The 19,132-nt window shown below is 37.1% G+C and overlaps 1 pseudogene; it reads right to left on the bottom strand.

Moving 5' to 3' along the window:
- Positions 1-436: 436 nt before the first annotated feature.
- Positions 437-2,214, bottom strand: LOC120260568 (annotated as a pseudogene).
- Between the last annotated feature and the right edge of the window lie 16,918 nt (positions 2,215-19,132).

Here is a 19,132-nt window from a genome sequence, read left to right as displayed (position 1 = left end):
ATACACCCGTTCTATTCCCAGACTCAATCATGCATCCGGAAATATCAACAGTAAATTCCATTCCCAGACTCAATCAATTAATGAAATAATAAAAAAAAATAGTAAATTATGTTAAAGATTAGTTTTTTAATTAAAAATTATTTCCATAACAAGATTTTTAAGATAACAAATTAATTTGATATTAAAATTTAAAAAAAATTATTTTTTAATTAATCTTTGAATTTGTTTTAGATGATTAATTAAATAATCATTAATATAAATAATTTGTAAAATAATTAAATAGTTGACCGCTCACATATGACTTTATTGACAGAAAAAAAAAATATAGACTTTATCTTACTAAAATAACTAATAAGTGCAAAATTGATAATAATCATAATTTTGTTTGGAAAACATGCATACACCAAACGGATGAATTAACTTTGCATGTGTTTAGATTATAATTTTCTAAAAATATAACAAACATTGTAATATAATTTTACAAAAAAACACTTTATAGAGAAAGACTTTGTGGAAAAAGATTTTGCTGGTGCAAATATACCACCGCAAAGCACCAAATGGCCGTAACTGTTACTTCACTCCTTCCATTCATTTATCAACACTTGTAAAGTTGTTTTCCCTTCAGAAAAGTGGATCATGCAAAGAAGACGATGATGAGGGAACACCAACCCTAAACTTAGGACCCAAACGAAGGGACAGTATCCCATACAAGAAAGCAGCCATAAAGAACCCAAAGAACCACCCTACATTGTATATGAAAATCAAAGCCTCTGGCAAAGTTTTCAATATCCCAAGTTTATGGACAAAGCCCGGAACAATTGGCGCAACAGCAATGACTAAACTGGATACAGCTACCAAGTTCCATCCTTTGCAGTAATAGTACTCGCTTGTGTGGTTGAGTGAATAGAGTCCATCCACGTTTAATATGGTGCGACGAATGATATAGTAATCAGTTAGGATTATACTGCAAATAGGACCCATGATGGCCGCGTAACTGATGAGCCAAGTGTAAACGAAGCTATCAGCGTTGCTGAAGATCTTCCATGGTTGGAAGACAAGGCTGAAAAGGGAAGTGAGAAAAGCTGCTTTTTGAAAAGTGAAGAATCTGGGGTTGAGGCTCACCAAAAAGTTCGCCGGAGCAACAATGTTGGCCGGGATGTTGGTTGTGACTATGACAAGAGTGATGGCAGGGATGAAAAGTATGACTGTAAAAGAGTTACTGATTTTGGAAAGCAGAGTGATGGGATTGGAAATGGGGTAACCGAAGATGACCGCTGTGGAGGAGGTGACAGCAAGGCCAATGAATGAGAAGCAACCCATGACAATTGGGATGATGAATTGGCCTAGGACTTGGTCACGTTGACTTTTGGCGTAGCGAGTGAAGTCAGGGATGGTTAATGCCACGGCAGCCCAACTACCGACGTTGGCAGTTAGAGATGGAAAGAAGAGGTACCAAAACTGTGATGGAGTTAGCTGAGAAGGTTGAGAAAGCATAGGACCAAAACCACCTGCTTTCAGATAAGCCCATGTGAAAAGAAGGAAAGCAAGAAGAACAAGAATTGGAGCTGAGTACCGTTCCAGTTTCTTGATCCCTTTCATTCCGTTAAGCAAAAGAAGGAGTTGAATGCCCCAGAAGATAACATAACAGATTAACTCAGCTGGAGATGTGCCAAGCCAATCTAGAGTTTGAGCAAACGCCCACTCTTTTATGAATTCCGGTAAAAGAAGGTAAATTGCTTGTCCACCAATCCAAGTTTCAATACCGAACCATCCGCAGGCAACTAGAGCTCGGAGAAATGAAGGAAGATGAGCACCATAGATCCCAAAAGAAGAGCGAGCTAACACCGGGAAAGGAATGCCGTAGCGAGTCCCTGGATGACTGGTGAGTAGGAGAGGGAAAAAGAAGGATGATCTTGGCGAAGACTACAATGATAATACCTTGCCACCATGTCATACCTTCTTCGACGAGGCTGCCGGCGATGTAGTAGGATGGCACACCGAAGATGAGGCCAATCCAGAGACTGGCCATGTCCCATGCTGTTGATGTCCGGTCCGCCGGAGTAGTTGGTTGAAGGTGGCCTTTGGTGGTGGTTGGTACTTCATGGATTCTTGTTTGTGCTCCCATTTTTCTTAGGAGTTTCTAGTTAGAACTGATGGATTGCACAGTGATTGCTTGCGTTTGTGTGTGTGTGTGTGTGTGTGTGTGTGTGTTTTTTTTTTGAGAAGTTGCTTGCGTTTGTGGGAGCATTTTATAAAGGATGTGATGGCATTAAATTCAAACATTTTTTTTTAATATAAATGAATTTATTGTAAGCTTGTCTGTGGTTTATGAATTGGTGGTGTTAGTTGTGCCACAATCCCCTTGGTAACCGGTCCATTAGATTTTTTTTTAAGGGAAAATTACTGTTCACCCCTCGTAATTTTCAAAACTTCCCCAAAAACCCTCCTACTTTTTACACACCACTTGACAGTTTCTTCCAGTATTGCTTAACTTCCCTTTACCCCCTACCGCTCACTTCAAACGGGCCCATGTCGTGAAATCCCATTTTTACCGAAAATAGTGGGAAAGTGAAAGCGCCAAATCACATCACTGCTCAACCTCGAAGTCTGCTTTGGCTTCGATGTATAATGCCAAGGAGTTACATTACATCTTGTTATTCTCCTCATTATCATACCCGAAATATATAAATCGGCTTTCTCGAATGTAAATGAAATTGATTTACCTGATCGGCTCGAGTCGCACTTCATCTTCAAACGAAACTGTAGTCGATTTTTATCGTCGAGCGCAGAGCACGTGCCATTGTCGCCTTCTCGCTTATGGTTGTAAAAGTTGTATTACGACTGAGAAGAACAAGAATTACGTATGAGTTCATTTCATTGTAGAAAGTTCTTTTCCTCGCTTATGGTTATCTATTTCAGTATATTTTTAAATAATGTTTAACTATTTGCTATTATCCGCTTTAAATATTTTACTAATATGTTTAATAATTGTCATATCCGCTTAATACTTCCCATCTCCGCTTAACATTATCTTTACATGTATAACTATTCATAAACGTGTAAATTCTCAAAGTCTCGCAGAAACGCGATCTTTTTCGCTTTGATCCGAATTGTCTGGCATGTGGCACGTGGCAGAGTGGCAAGAAAGAGTAGGTCTCCAGTACGAAGAATTAACGACTGGCATTAATTTTACTGCACGGTAACATAAATTTCCGAACACCCTGCTCGCTCTCATCGACCAACGTCGCCGACCATCGCTTAACTTTTTCCTGGATCACGAAGAGTCACCGCTCAGTGACTTCACACCATAAACAACTGTGAAGAACCCTCCTCATGGACAACCACTACTCGTCGTCCCTCATCATCCTCCTCCTCCTCCTCCTCCTCTTCCTCCTCTTCCCATGGACAACCACTCTATCTCGAAAGGATGTTTCGTGAGCCTTCTTCCTTATCTTCGAGAATCAATTAGCCGTAATCACTCGAACTAGTTAAACTATCTTTTCGCCCAAGTCGAAGTCCCTCTCATAATCGCCTCGAACGCAGAGGATTCTCCAGATGGATGACGGAAAGCAATTAAGAGAGCATTTCGACTTGTATGAAAAGAAAGTTTTCACGTATCATGCGTGATCACGTGAGGATTCTCTAGAGGAGGAGATCGCTGAAACATCCTTTAAGACGTGGGTCGACATTTACCACTCGAGACTTTCCGTTAACGCTTAAGAAAATGACGCCGCAGTACAACTCTGCTACGCTCCGTGTTTAACTATCGGGATCGGCCGCTTTAAGTCCCTACCACGACTACATCGATTAATCAGTCGCTTTTCATGAACGTGTGTTGTTTAACCTTTTTAATGTCAGACGCTTTTGCGAGTTCAAGTCGATGCGCTTTGTTATGCAAATCGCCGTGGAGTATAAGAATGTATGTACACTTGTTTCAAGTATACTGAGGGTCGAGTCGTGAGCGTCCCAAAGTCCCGAGCGGACGTTGTAAATGTTGTAAATGTTGTAAATCTGTAAATGTTGTAAATGTTAGTAAATCTTTTATAAATAAAACGAAACAATCGATTTGACCGCGAACTCTCGAAATTTAAACGAGACCTAGTAAAAACAATGCGTGAAACAAAAAACGTCATTGTAAACAATAGAAAAAGTTAAACAATACTCAAGTTACTCTTTAAACAACGACAACGGTGTTTAAGAAAAATACGTAAATATGTTTAAACAGATGACTCGTGAGAGTACCCATCTAGCAACGCGATCGTCAGCTGAAAGCATTCAATTTAAACAATAACATATTATTTACATGATATGACTTTTAGTTAAAAGCAGCTTAACTGCTATTTTAAACACTATATGTATCTGCTTAAACATAAAAAAAGCTCGACGCTTACACGAGACTCATGTTGAGTTGAGAACTTTCATTCGAACGACGACAACATGTCTTCCTCAGCGACAATGACATATATTTCCTTTTTGCCCTTGGGATGGAGGGAAAAATACCGCCCCAATCACATCACGCCTAATCTAACCTCTACGCATACAATCGCAGACTTTTTTGTTTGCTAGCTCGACTCATTGCTTGTTCTTTACATCTTCTACTTCTTCTTCGCTCGTCTTCGCTTTTGTTCTTCATTTCATTAGGTTCGATACGATTTGGTTTTTCGAATCGATATATTATGGAGAGTTTTTGTGGTATCACTAGATTCAACGGGAGGGAAGAGTGCTAATGTTCACGACTCGACTTCTGGGAATTGGTGTTAGCATGAGATATGTGAGCGATGGGGTCTCGAAGTTTCTCTCGTCGGGTTAAGTTCATCACACCGGATGGATATAAAACGGTTTGCCCTAATAGAAAACGATGTCGACTTCCACCGGATGCGCCTACGCTCCACTCCATCTTCAAATGTGTCAGTAGTTGATCTTGTCGTCGAGATGTAAAAATGTGCCATTGTCGAATCCTAATGAAAAGCGAGGTTTACTCGTAGTAAGTTCCTTTTTCTTTTAATTATTTCATTAGTTCGGGGTCATTATTGTTTAAATATGTCCGATCATCTGGGTTAACATATCAGTACTAGTCCTTTACGTTATTAGTTAATTGTTTAAGTATTTAATTTAACGCTTAACTATTATCATTATCGCTTAAACATTATATTCTCCGCTTAACATATTGATCTTTTCATTCGATCGAGTGTTGGCAGAATTCGATTCTGCGAGTGCTCCCATTCATCCCCATGGTGACCTCGACGGTGCGGTGATGTCTTACTTCGCTCGCCGATCATTCAAGTGTTGTCGCTGGATATTGGTCAACGCTTTTGACTGGTGTCGAACATTTCAGGGGATGTACTTTCAAATCATGCAATCAAAAGCGAATTTTTGACTTCAAATTCATAAAGAACGAAAAACATCGGGCGACGTGGAATGCTGCCGACTGGTCAGTTGCGCGTTCACGCATCAAAAGAGTATAACAAAAATACTTTTCGAATCAAGACAATCAACCCGGTCACACACTTGCGGTGGTGGTATAGGTTCAAGGTCACATCCGAAAAGCCGTCCCAAAACTGGGTTAGCGACGAGTGATCTCAAGCTCAAGGACCAGTCCCTCAGACAAGGCCATCGACATTCGTGAAGGACATGTTGCTGGGAACATGGTGTCCACATACCATACAAGCAGGCTTTGGTTGGGAAAAAGAGCATGCCCGGTGGTCCTCGACGGCAGTGACATCTCCGACTCATGATCGCTTGCTTTGGTATGTGGATAAGGTGCGGTCGAGACAAATCCGGCAGTGCGATGATCGTGGAGAGAGACGCTGATCGCTTTTAAACGTGCATTCTTTTCTTTCGTGCGTGTATGCAGGGATTCAAGAGGGCTTGCAGTGCCGTCTTTGCTTTCTCGATGGTACCCACCTCCTTGGAAAAATATCGTGCACACTCATCGCGCCACAGGAAAGATGGTAACAATGGTTTTTCCACGTCGCCTTTCGTGATAGTCGACAACGAGACCGACGCCAATCGACTTGGTTCGATATCTAAGTCGAGCGACGCCTTATACGAGCGAGATTATCATGAGATAATTACCTTCGGTGTCGGACGAGTCCAAGGGCCTTGTGAGCGCACTTGCGCAGAGTCTTCCCTTCTTCGCCATACGCGCATCGCCTTCGACATTTGGAGGCCAATTTTACGAAAGCCAATGTCGGACTGGGAAGGCATCGAGGGAGGATCTGGGTTCATATGCTTCCGCATTGCGTGGGCATCCACGGCCAAAGATTTCGACTGATACCGTGAATGAACTCGCAGCCATATCACCCAAGCTCATCATCGGGTCGATTAATAAATCGGATATGGCACATCGGGTCGAATTATCTCGCTCGGAGGTGATCGTCGGGGCGAGATGTATTCGAACGTCATGAGTCGTCTCAACGCTTGATCAAGGAAGCTCGTCATTTCACGTGATGAAAATGGTCGACTCCATAAGGTCTCGCGAATGTTGATTTACACTTAACATTTAGTATTACCCTTTAAACATTATAAATCTTTTGTTTAATTACACTTTTCCGACTTTTAAATATTAATCATTTCGCTTTATTTAATTACAATAATGTTTAAACATGTCGACTTTAATTATTTAACCATCAACCTGTCTTTGTTTAACCTTATTTGCCGGGTTCGAGTTGATGCGCATGTTATGTAAATGCCCATGGAGCAAGCGACCAAACGGGAGACCTACTTACGCCCTGCATATACATCTCGAGTTAGAGATCATCGTTGAGGACAAACGAAATCTTCGTGTTGAGTCGTCAGGTCGATGATCGCTACGGGAGTGATCGATCAACGCAAGAACTCTCGCGGATCTCGCCATCGAACTTGTTCATCGTCGACAGGTGGCAAGTTTATGGTATCCTCGTGCAAAACATGCTCAAACAGAATAATGCAGATGCATACGCAACGTACATCGATTTATGAGCGGGTACTTCACCGTCGATAATTACAAACCGGCATACAAATGAGCTATATTCCCCATACCCGACGATCGACGAGCCTTCGACGGAAATCGTGAGCTTCGTCATGACGACCGCGATTAGAAGGCACACTGGGCGCCCTAGACGAAAGAGGATCGAGTCGCAGCGTTTGATGTCCGCATGAAGTTACATCAGACTACCGCCAGGATCCGGCCACAATCGATTTATCTGTCAGAATGAAATCGCCGCCCGACTAGGCATTGTTAATAAAACCGACGATGACGGAAACATTGTGTATTTATAACGAATTGAATGTATTTACACGGAGACATTGTTATTTTTAAACGGACTACATCGTAATTTGAAATATTTCAACCGATGTTTAAACGATATATGGTATATTTAAACAATGAAACGGAAATGTACACAACTACAACGTAAATTAAACAATGAAATGAAACCGAATGAAATTTAACCTCGCCTTTACAATTGAAAAACAAACAAAAATTTACATTGAGATATACAAGTCATGTTCTTCGAAAAACAAAAAAACAATGAATTGAATTGTGTATTGATGGGCAACTTTCCATATTTAGTTAAACAATAAGTTGCATTCAATTAAACAGAGAAAGTGTTATTTTTAAACGGGTACATCGTAATTTTGAAATATTTAAAACTGATGTTTAAACGATATATACTATATTTAAACAATGAAAGTGAAATGTACACAATCACAACGTAAATTAAACAATGAAATAAAACCGAATGGAATTTAACCCGCTTTTACAATTCAAAACAAACAAAATTTACATTAAGATATACAAGTCATGTTCTTCGAACACGAAAACAATGAATCGAATTTGTCCGATTTACATTTGAAAACAAAATCGATAGTCGAGATATACAAGACATGTTATTCAAAAATGAATTTAACCCGCTGCGACGACCCCCTTTGTCATGGACGCCGACCGCCTCCCTCCTTAGTACGCGGGTAACATACCGTATCTGGCAGGTAAGAACGTCCCGTCGCAGTAGCCGTAACTTCTCACCCCTACAAGAATCGCTCGATAAACCGCATGACGTGACGGCGCAATCGACGCTTCCTTGTTTTTGGCGCTGGGGTTTTCGTCGTCGCACGCAGCGGGTACTTTCGTCGCCGACTCGCTTAACTCCATATCGGCACAAAGGTCGAATAGATTCCACTGCCGAGATACGCAAGTCGAGATTAGAATACCGATTTAAATACCAAACAGTATATTAATCGGACATAATTAAAGAACTTACCATGTCCAACGCTGTCCTTATCGTACTCTGATACGAAGAATAACGCCCAGTATTCTCGCTTTATCATCGTCTGTCGACGACGTACATGGAAGTGGCCATTCATGATTATCGGAGGATCGACAATTTGAACTTCTACGCAGTCATGCATGACAAAGATCCCCGATCATAGCTATAATTGTGTCATGGCGTGCGTCTCCGCTGACATAAACAACAGAAGCTGTCGATGATGAGGCGCCGCTTCTGAAGGATATGGCTCTTTCGCTCACCGACTTTTTGTATTATGACACGTAAAAGCGCTCCATCACATCATCAGATGACCATCTCCCTTCCCCTCAGCAGACTGTATAACCTCGTCGCTAGGAGTGGACAATGGTCATTCTTCCACACGCAGATAGCTCGAGGTTAAACGATAATGATATTAGAAGACCATATCAGTAAAATATTTAAATGATATTATCAATTGTTACATGATATTATATATAATTAAACGGTAAAGGCTAAAAACTTAAATGATAACATAATTGTATTAAACACTATTAGGTAATAGTTAAACACTATAAGAAACTCTTTAAACAATATCATAAAAACGTTACACTTACTCGTCCCATAGAAGCGACTGAGGAAGATCCTCATCAACTCCCCGCTCAGATTTGTTAAGACGACTCGTGCCAACCCATTTCTTCTTCTTCGAATAAAAGCTTTCCGAGCCGATCGGTCCAATTTTTGATCGGCCTTGATCATCTCTCTCTCCGCTTTCGGTTTGGGGTCTTCATCAAGATCTTCCTTCGATCGCGGGACGATGGCGACAAAGATCAACTCAGCATATATCCTTACATTGTTGTTCTTGTTGCGGGATTGTGTCCGGGCTCGATGCTGGGACGACGGCGACAAAGAGATCAACCGCGTACACTTCCTTACATGGTTCTCGCTGTGGTGGGATTGTGTCCCCGCTGGTCATGCAGATCGCTTTCGGCCACGCCACTAGAACGGATTCGGACGATCTTCTCAACCGCGGCCATGACAACAAGATCATCTGGGAGACACACCCCTTAACTTGTTCTCGACCTTCGTGGATTGTGTCCATCTGACGCCGCTATCTCTGGCAAACTGGGTTCCCACTCGGGTCGACGATTTCATCGAGAAGAGAGTCAACGACCTTTCCTCAACCGCGGCAACGCCACATCATCTACGATGTCCCTCCACCGTCATGGCCATGTCATCAATCGGCGACAGACTCAAGATGATGACATCGTACCGATGGTGTTGCTATTGTTTCATCGTCACCGGCGGTGGAGACGAGGCGTATTGTTCTCCTCTTTTCGCAAGTCTCTTCGAATGTGGCCGCCTTTGAAACGACCTTTCCCGACGATGTCGCTGCGTCGCTCAAATCTCGACGCCTCGCTCAGTCCCGGTGTCTTCGGTTCTTTCGAGGGACTGGCGCACTGGCCGCGAACGTCCCTTCCAGCGCCTCCACACGAGCGACAAGCCGAGGAAACTCGGTCATCAATATCCGCATACGCCTGCGATAAGAGTTGCGGTGACATCTTCGCCCAATGTTACCGTGGGTGCCGCTACGGTCGGAGGGCGCTACCGTGGTCGGGGACTCGCTGCTGCCGTGGTAGGGGTTGTCTGCAATCACGGGGTAGGGGGAGGGCTTCTCCTGGCCGAGGAACGCGAGGCGCTGCGTGGGTCGAAGTAGGAGAACTAGCGCCCGTCCAAGCACGATAGAGGGCCGCCTCTCATCCTCGCCTTCGAGCAAGTGGTTCCGGAGCAACGGCATCCATCCGTCGGTTGGCGCCAACAAATATTTCTTCTTCAAAGATTCACGAACCACTCAGAAACTAACATATGTAAACCAAACAATTTCAAATGAGATCATTCATTTTAAACTATAAAAACTATATATTTAAACGTTATAGAATATAATTAAACGGAGAAACGTAAATATTTAAACGGTTATTAATAATAGTTAAACGGTAAATACTAAAGTTAAACGCTAAAAAAAATGTTTAAACATTAAAGACTTATGTTAGACATTGTCCATGATTTATTACTCTTTTCCATCGAGCGACGACAAGCTCGCTTTTCACCGTCGCTTGCTTCCCGTGAAAGTACTTTCACCAGTAGCACAAAGATCCTTGGGATCTCACGAAACGGACTTTCTTCCCCGCTCCGGCCACCAGAAACCAGCACGTTAAAGCGCGACCGAGCAACCCCTTAATGTACTCGTGTTGGTCTCTTCCCGCAAGATCTATCTTGCACTCGGGCGCACTGCTGGAATATCCTCCATAGCCACTTCAGTGCGCTCGCGCCCTACGCCAGACGCTCCCACTGGGCCGGTAGATCATCGACGTAATCAACGATCCAGCCTGGAACCGAGCATGATGTATTTGGGAAGAGGATCTGTCCCCCACGAGGTACACCATCGAGTTTGACAAAATTATCTTCTTCTCCCTCCGTCGAACAAGTCGCACTGTAGTGCTTCGATGGAGTCTCTGCGCTCTCGTAGGGTCTTTCGATAGATACCGACCTTCGAACGCCGACCGGTTTTTCTTCTTCGAAAGACCACCGCTGCATCGCCATCGCAACGCAGCACTCAAGAACGAGGGCCACATCTTGAGGTCTCAAACTCAGCGAGCTTTCCCCGATCCTCGAATTTATCGATGCGACCATCGTCATCTTTGCAAAAAGAGAATCAAGAAGGGCCCTCTTGGTATATGGCTTCCAGCTCAAATGAACGCCGCAAACGGTGTCCTTCTCAATAATCTCCCATGTCGAGGGGTCGCGTTAACTTTCAATTCGCCTAAGGTCTCCACAACCGGTGTCAAATAGCAACGCCCATTAACTAGGGTCGACCGCCATAATCACAAGCCCGCAGATTGACAAAAAGTTTAAGCGTTAATATAAGGTTTTAAACCCTAGAACTCTCGCTTATTAAACGAGATATAAAATGTTAAACAGAGACCCATTTTTGTTAAACAGAGACGGGAATACTTTAAACAGAGACAACAAATGTTAAACTCAGAATATCCTCATTTCTTAAACGTCAACCCTCATTCTGAAATCGCAACCATATCAAACGAAACGGAAATGTACATTATAAATATTACACAAATCATAATAATCGAAAAACTATTTTCGATAGCGATACATACGTAAAATGCAAAACAAAACAAAACCCTAACCGAGAAATCTCCCTGCAGACTAACAAAAACCCCAAAATAGAAATCCCTCTCAGACTTCAATATCTTCCAACAAAAAAGTGAGCACAAAACAAAACCGAAAAAAATCTTTCTTTCAGAATAATGCAGTTAACATAAAACCATACTCAATACCTTAGATCGCAAATCGATGAAAATGCCAACTAGTCGCATGGGGACTTCTCCTTCGAGATACCGTGGAAAGGGAAAAGTCGATGAAATGGCAATTACAGAGGCTTCACGTAGAGACAACTTTCGGAGACAGCTTGAAAATGGAAAAGTCGAAGACGTGAGTCGAGAAAAAGCAATTAAACGGCTCCAATAAATTGCCTCTCGGGGTTACCCTACTGAAAACCCCCACTTCCTCCTCAAATCGCCGAGACTGAGTGCAGCCCACGACTCCCCATGCAAGGGCATTTTCGTCCAAAAAAATTTGAAACTCACTCCGCTCACATCCGCTACTGTGGGTTTGGGGGTTTTGAAAAACATAGACTTTTAAAAGGAGGGGTTTTTGGGGATTGCAAAACTAACGGGGTGTTTTTGGCAATTTTACAAACTTAAAAGTGGTTTTTTGCTAGATTTCCACTTTTTAGGTTGACAATCATGGACGAAAGTATATTTTTAACAATATATATGAGGAACAATTGTGTGAGTGATTTTACCGGCTTTTTTTTAAATATTATTATTTTTTAATTAATTACTAGAATAGGTTTTTTTTAGAATTATTTACCAAACTAGACATTTTTATTTTTTTAATATTAAATTTTAAATTTTTAATAAATGATGGGTTTTCATCTGGTTTTTTTAATATTAAAATTTTATTTTTTTTTAAATCGGCAGGTCCCACTAGTTTTTTAATATTAAAATTTATAATTTTAAAACTGAGATGGATCATACTAGTTTTTTTTAATTAAAAACAATTTTACACTAAAACCCTTATCATTTCATAAAATTTTTTACAACTAGTTTTATTCTCACTTCTACTTTCACTAATCCTAACAGATAAAAATTATGGGTAATATTCGATCAAAAAAATTTAAAAAGATAAAAATTGTTGTGGTTAAAATTTTTTTATATACATAAAAAAATTAAAAATTATCTCCAATATTAGAATAGTCAAAAGATGTAATTGTTAGGAGTAGGTGAGAGTATTATCGAGGGCTCGATGGGATGAATTATTGGTGGCAAATGAGCACTCTACCCCATTCATAGTGCCATGGATCAAATCGATCATAACCATCATTCACAACAGCCATTGGATCAAATTGATCATAACCATCCATTTGTTAGATGGAGGCCTAAAAATTATCTCATAGTTAAATATGTAATTGTTAGGGTAGGTGGAGAGTATTATTTCGTTAATGAGCTCGAATTATTGGTGGTAAAACTAGACCTCACCCCATTCACAAGAGCCACTGATCAAATTGATCATAACCATCCATTTGTTAGGTGAGGCCTATATAAACCGTCCCAAGTCCCTTTTGTGAAAAACACAAGCATTATTGTATGAAAGATCTATAAATATGAGAAGTTCTCCCCTAAAATTTGAGTCATTTTAGTTTCTTTATTTTCTGCAAATTTATATATATTTAAGCTCAAGAAAAATTCATATTCTCATCATAATCGAATCGAAAAAGGCTACTTTAGTTGAGAGGAACACCGACCAACGAAAAAAGGCTACTTTAGTTGAAAGTAGAAGTGTGAATAAAACTAATAGTAAAAAAATTTTTATGAAACGATAAAGGGATTTAAAGTAGAAAATTGTTTTTAATTAAAAACTAATAGGACCCATCCCGCTTTTAAAAATATAAATTTTTAATATTAAAAAAACTAGTGAGTACCTGTCGATTTAAAAAATAAAAATTTTAATATTAAAAACCAGTGGAACCCTATAGCTATTAAAAAAATTTAAAATTTAATATTAAAAAAATAAAAATACCTAGTTTGGTAAATAATTCTATAAATGCCTATTCTAGTAATTAATTAAAAAAAACAATATTTTTTTTAAAAAAAAGCCGATTTTACCACCTGCATATAAATAAATTTTGCTCTCAACCCTTATTTTTTTAGTGGCTTATAAAAAAATACCACAATTTTATTTATTATTTTTCTAATTTAGTTTGTATTTAATAAAATAATGATTTTATTTATTTAAAAATAAATAAATAAAAATAATAGTAAACATTAATAGAGATAGGAGAATTTTTGGAGAAGAAAATTGTGTCTAACCATCTTTTTGAAGTCTTAGGGAAAAAAAGAGTGAGGCTTGAGAATTTTATCTTGTTGAGAAATAAAACAATGATAAAAAATAATCACACAAAAGACACAAGATTCCGCAGAATATGCCTACGTCCTCGAGGAGTAACTGTCTATTCTATTATTAGAAAATTAATTAAGATTACATATTATATGAATATATATAAACCCTATCCGGTACAATTTACCAAAATACCCTTGTACCTACGAGCATATCTCAACCATCTAATATAGTTTGGAATTCATTGAATCCTGGATTGAGACATCCGAAGTTAGCAACGTCGGTGAGGAGGTTCCCAATCAAGGCACATGCTATAGCGTCTCTTTTTTTCAATTTCATCCTAGGACATTAGTCTTCCAAGGTTTTTATGTTGATATATATATATATATATATCAAAGCATCTATATATATGTTAATTGAAAAATAATCCAGTGGATTCAGTTTTGTGTTAACTACCACGGAATCAAAACCTCTATCATTCTTAGCCATAGGTTTATAAATTTTGTTATTTATTTATTATATAATATATTATAAGTTGATAATTACTATAAAAGATTGATACGTTTTATTCTTAAAAATTATTAAATTGAGACAATCCAACTGTTAAGGATGATCCACATCTTGATTCCGTTATAATTACCATGGACCATCTCTCATTTTAATTAATCAATCTTCTTGCCTCGTATTAAATATAAGTAGGTCGATAGATATTATTCTGCTGAAAAATCGGCTGACTTTAAATTTCAGTAAATGTAAAATTTGAAAATATCTGACATTTGTACAAAAAGAAGTTTGGAACATTTCAAAGTCATCATAAATATTTTTATTTTTATTTTTTTAAAAAATTGATAAACCACTAATTTATTAAAAAATATTAATATTAACATTGGCATACATTAATTACCGAATATATATATATATATATATATATATATATATATATATATATATATTAATAAATTTTAAACCAAGGTTGTTGGAGCCTGTCTAACTAATGATGTATGATTTGTTTTCTTTATAACTCTAGGGCAGCTATATTTTAGCTTTAAATTTACTTTTTTTTAATAATTTAAAAAATAATATTCAAAATTTGATAAGCAAAACCAAAATCGTTTCTTTCCGGCTGTCTACAACCATATGATAACACTTGAATTTTTTACACCTACTCGGTAACTCATAAGATTTATTTTGTTTTTAATAAAATTGAATATTATTTTTATCAAGTTTAAAAGTAGGGAAATTTTTTTAAAAATCCCTGCAAAGTTTCATTTTTCCTTTGCAGTCCTTCTGATATTTACACTTCCCATATGGTCCCTCCTTTTTGCACATATTCCCTTTTAGTCCCTGCTTTGACACCCATCAATGCCCTTTTCTAAAATGACAAAAATGCCTTTGCTTTTGACTCCAGGCAAATCACATTAATCTTTTCCTTTTTTACCGGCAGAAAACTTTATCTTCATCCTCTTTAGTGTACTTCATCTTTATCTTCATTCTCTTGTTCTTTTACTCCTCTCCACTTTCTCATTGTTCTTCCAGTACTTGTCGTGGTTCTCCTTCTTTCTGTCGTTCAAGTAAACATTGTCTTCATTTGTTCAAGTAAGCATCATATTCATTTTTACCGTCATCAGCTCTGTCAGTCTTGTCGGCCGCTGACTGGTAATGAGACCTTTTTGGGATATTGGCTTCGGGGGAATGGTCCCCACTCCCATTGTCGGCTTCTCTTCTTTGGATCCTCTTCTTCTTCTTCTTCTTCGGCCATTGGGCCCTCTTTTTTGAATCACCAGATTTAGTCCCCCTTTCCTATTCCACGGCCGATTCGCCGGTTACAGGCTGCCGGTTCTCAACCGTTGGGCGGTTTCCAACGCCCGTTGAGGGCATTTTTGTCATTTTCTCTCCTTCTGATTTTGGAACTTGCACAAGGGGAAAACATGATATTTTCATGCCCAGTTAACAGCCCACCATTAAAAGGAAGGACCTATGAGAAATAAGCAAATTACAAGGGATGTTTAAGGATTCTGCAAAATATGGAGGGACTTATAGGGCATTATAATTATAGTTTTTTATAAATTATAACAAAATCAATTGTAAACGTTTAAAAAAACTCATTATTTTCTTAACAGACATGGCATGTATTAAAGGCACTGGCTTTCTAAATATACAGCTTCATTTTGTAAAGGGTATTTGATCATATTTTTCACACACATACAAAAACTTGGTGTCAATAAGATATGGTTTGAATAAAAAAAAAACTCATCAATACATTAATAGATTAAATAAATTTAAATATAAACAAATTACTCCTTTCCCTCAGTCATCTAGTATCTAACCATCTGACAATTAGAAATGGTTTGAAAAACCTATTTTTGAACACAATTATTTGTTTTGCTATTTTTAATTTTTAGTATTTAAAAAGATAGAAATAGTCCTAAAAGTCCAAAGAAGATTTTTCTAATAAAAGGATAAAGGGTTAAAGGGAATCCAATGAAATGAATAATGGAATTCAATAATAATCACTAGATACACAAAAATTTTCTTTCCATATATATATATATATATATATATAGAGAGAGAGAGAGAGAGAGAGAGAGAGAGAGAGACAAAGGCTATTTATCACTTGGAGGCATTACCCAAATAAAGAGGAGAATCTAAAGCTTACTTTATTCTAAAATTTATTTAGTTTTAATTTATAGAAGTTATTTTGAAATAATTTACTGAAGTAATTTCAAAACTGATTGAATATAAAATTTGAACCCACATCAACATGACAGGCAAACATAAACAATTAAAAGTATCACACAATCTAAATTAATCCATAACATATGACTAAAAACATACTACATATATAAATATGTCCTTTTAAGTCAGGACTTAACTAATAATTAGTAAAATACGCAATTAAATAACGAGCGATGCTATTGTTACCGAATAGATTTTCCAAATGACGTAGATGCCCAACTTGTCATCCACATCCTCATCCACATTATTATTTTTTTTATACAAACTTCAAATTTTAACCTTAAAAATTCTTAAATACTTAAAATTTAAAAAAAAAATTATAAAATTATATCTAAAATCATAAACCCAAATACTACAAAATCTATACCTTAAAATCTAAAAATTTAAACCCTAAATAATAAATACTAAACCCTAAACCCTAAGCCCTAAACCCTAAATCATATGCCCTAAACCTTAAACAAGAAATCACAAACCCCTTGCGAGGGTTTGTGATTTCCAGTTTAGGGTTTAAGGAGCGGTTTTTGGTTTATCATTTACATGTTTATATTTTACGATTAAATGTTTAAATTTAGGATTTAGATAATAAAGAGAAATTATTTTTTTTAAAAAAAAAATATAAAGAAAGAATGACGTGGATGCTAACATAGATGCCAACTTGACATCCACGTCATTCGGGAAACCTATTCGGGAAATCTATTAGGTAAAAATATCATTACTCTTAGGCTGTGTTTGATTGCCCTTTTTTTCACTGGAAAAATTTTCCACGGGTCATTTTCCATCAATTTAAGCAGTTTGTTTGCCAAAATTTTCCACAAACCCTGTCACGTGACCTTATTTTCCCTCAAATTAGTGGAAAATTTTTTCTGCCTCCGCCATGGGAAAAGTTTTCCAGGGAAAACATAAGGACCTATGTGAAAAAATAACATGCAAGGCAAATATATTTCTCTACTATATCTACCCCAAATCCCTAACTTGTTTCGAAACCCTAGAACCTCACCACCCCTTGCTTTTCGGTCTCAATCCCTATCTGCTCTCTCCTCTCGATCGCTCTCGGTTTGCAGATATTCGTTAATCGCAACCCTTGTTATTCTAGTTTCATGGCATGCTTTTGATTCTCCATTGATTTAGGGTTTCTTTACTAACAAGATTATGCCATAGAGATGATTTGATTCTGGCAAAGACCGTGGTATGTATGTATTGTCCATATATATGTATATATGGATATATATATATATGGATATATATAATCTGAATGAAAAAGAGTGTGGTATATATGTACTGTGCATATATATATATGGATGATATATATATATATATATATATATATAAGGTAGCAAAAAAAAATACAATTTCTATGGAGAAAATTTTTCATGGAAAATGTGACTTTTTCCAGGGAAAATTGATGCAATCAAACAACAAATAATGTTTTTTCCACGGAAAATGTTACATTTTCCATGTTACATTTTCCGTGGAAAATAAGATCAATTAAACAACAAAATAAAAATTTTTCATCGAAATTTTTTGATTTTCTAGCTAGAAAATAATGCCATTCAAACAACTATTTTTTCATTTTCCACGGAAAAATTTTTCATGGAAAAATTTTCTTTTCCACCCATTTTCCATGTTGCCAATCAAATACAGCCTTAAATAACAATGGTTCTTCATTATAGGATAAATCAATTCAGTGTTTTTTTTTTTTGGACAAAATTAGTTTTATATTAATTTTAATTTGATCATAATTTTGTTTTATTAATTGATACTTCCAATAAAAAAAAATTATATAATCAACAACCACAAAGACATGTACTTTCAAATAGAATACATTAAACAAACTGTTTGAATTTTACATCAATGTGGCTATATATTATAATATGGATAAACCATCACACACTTATTTCATTTCTTGACTCAATTATGCACGGGAAATATCAACACCACAAGAAATTAATGTAATTTCAAATGCTAGAAACTAAATATTTTTAGATAATTAAATAAACAAAACATTTCAAACTTTCACCAAAATAAATAAATTTAAGAGCAACCCTACTGATACTGACATGCATTAATTCCCAAAGCTCATTCTCCACACAATGCATGGACCACAAGAGAAGAAGTGGTGGTAGCGTTACCCAATTAAAGGGGAGAATCTAAGCTTACTTTATTCTAAAATTTATTTACTTTTAATTTATAAAAATCATTTTGAAATAATTTACTAAAGCAATTTCAAAACTGATTGAATATGAAACTCGAATCCACATGACAGGCAAACATAAACAACCAAAAGTACTACACAGTCTCAATTAATTCATATGTATAACTAAAAACATACTACATATATAAATATGTTCTTTTTAAGTCAGGACCTAACTAATAATTAGTAAAATATAATAAAATTTCCTTCAATTGGTTTTAGAATCTTGGTAATTAAATAGCAATGGTTGTTCATAGTTTAGATAAGTAATATTTATTAGTGTTTTTTTTTGTGCAAATTAGTTTTATATTAATTTTAATTTGGTTAAAATTTTATTTTATTATTTGATATTTCTTGATGGAGAGGAAAAAAATTATAGAATCAACAACCATAAAAAAAATATATATTTTCAGACCACCTCAAATTAAATATTTGAATCTTTACATTAATGTATGTTTATCTATATATATGACAATATAGATAAACCATCATATATATACACCCATTC

Source organism: Dioscorea cayenensis, chromosome 5 (genome assembly GCF_009730915.1).
Source record: "Dioscorea cayenensis subsp. rotundata cultivar TDr96_F1 chromosome 5, TDr96_F1_v2_PseudoChromosome.rev07_lg8_w22 25.fasta, whole genome shotgun sequence".
NCBI classification, from domain to species: Eukaryota; Viridiplantae; Streptophyta; class Magnoliopsida; order Dioscoreales; family Dioscoreaceae; genus Dioscorea; species Dioscorea cayenensis.
This window is presented reverse-complemented; position numbering and strand designations above follow the sequence as displayed.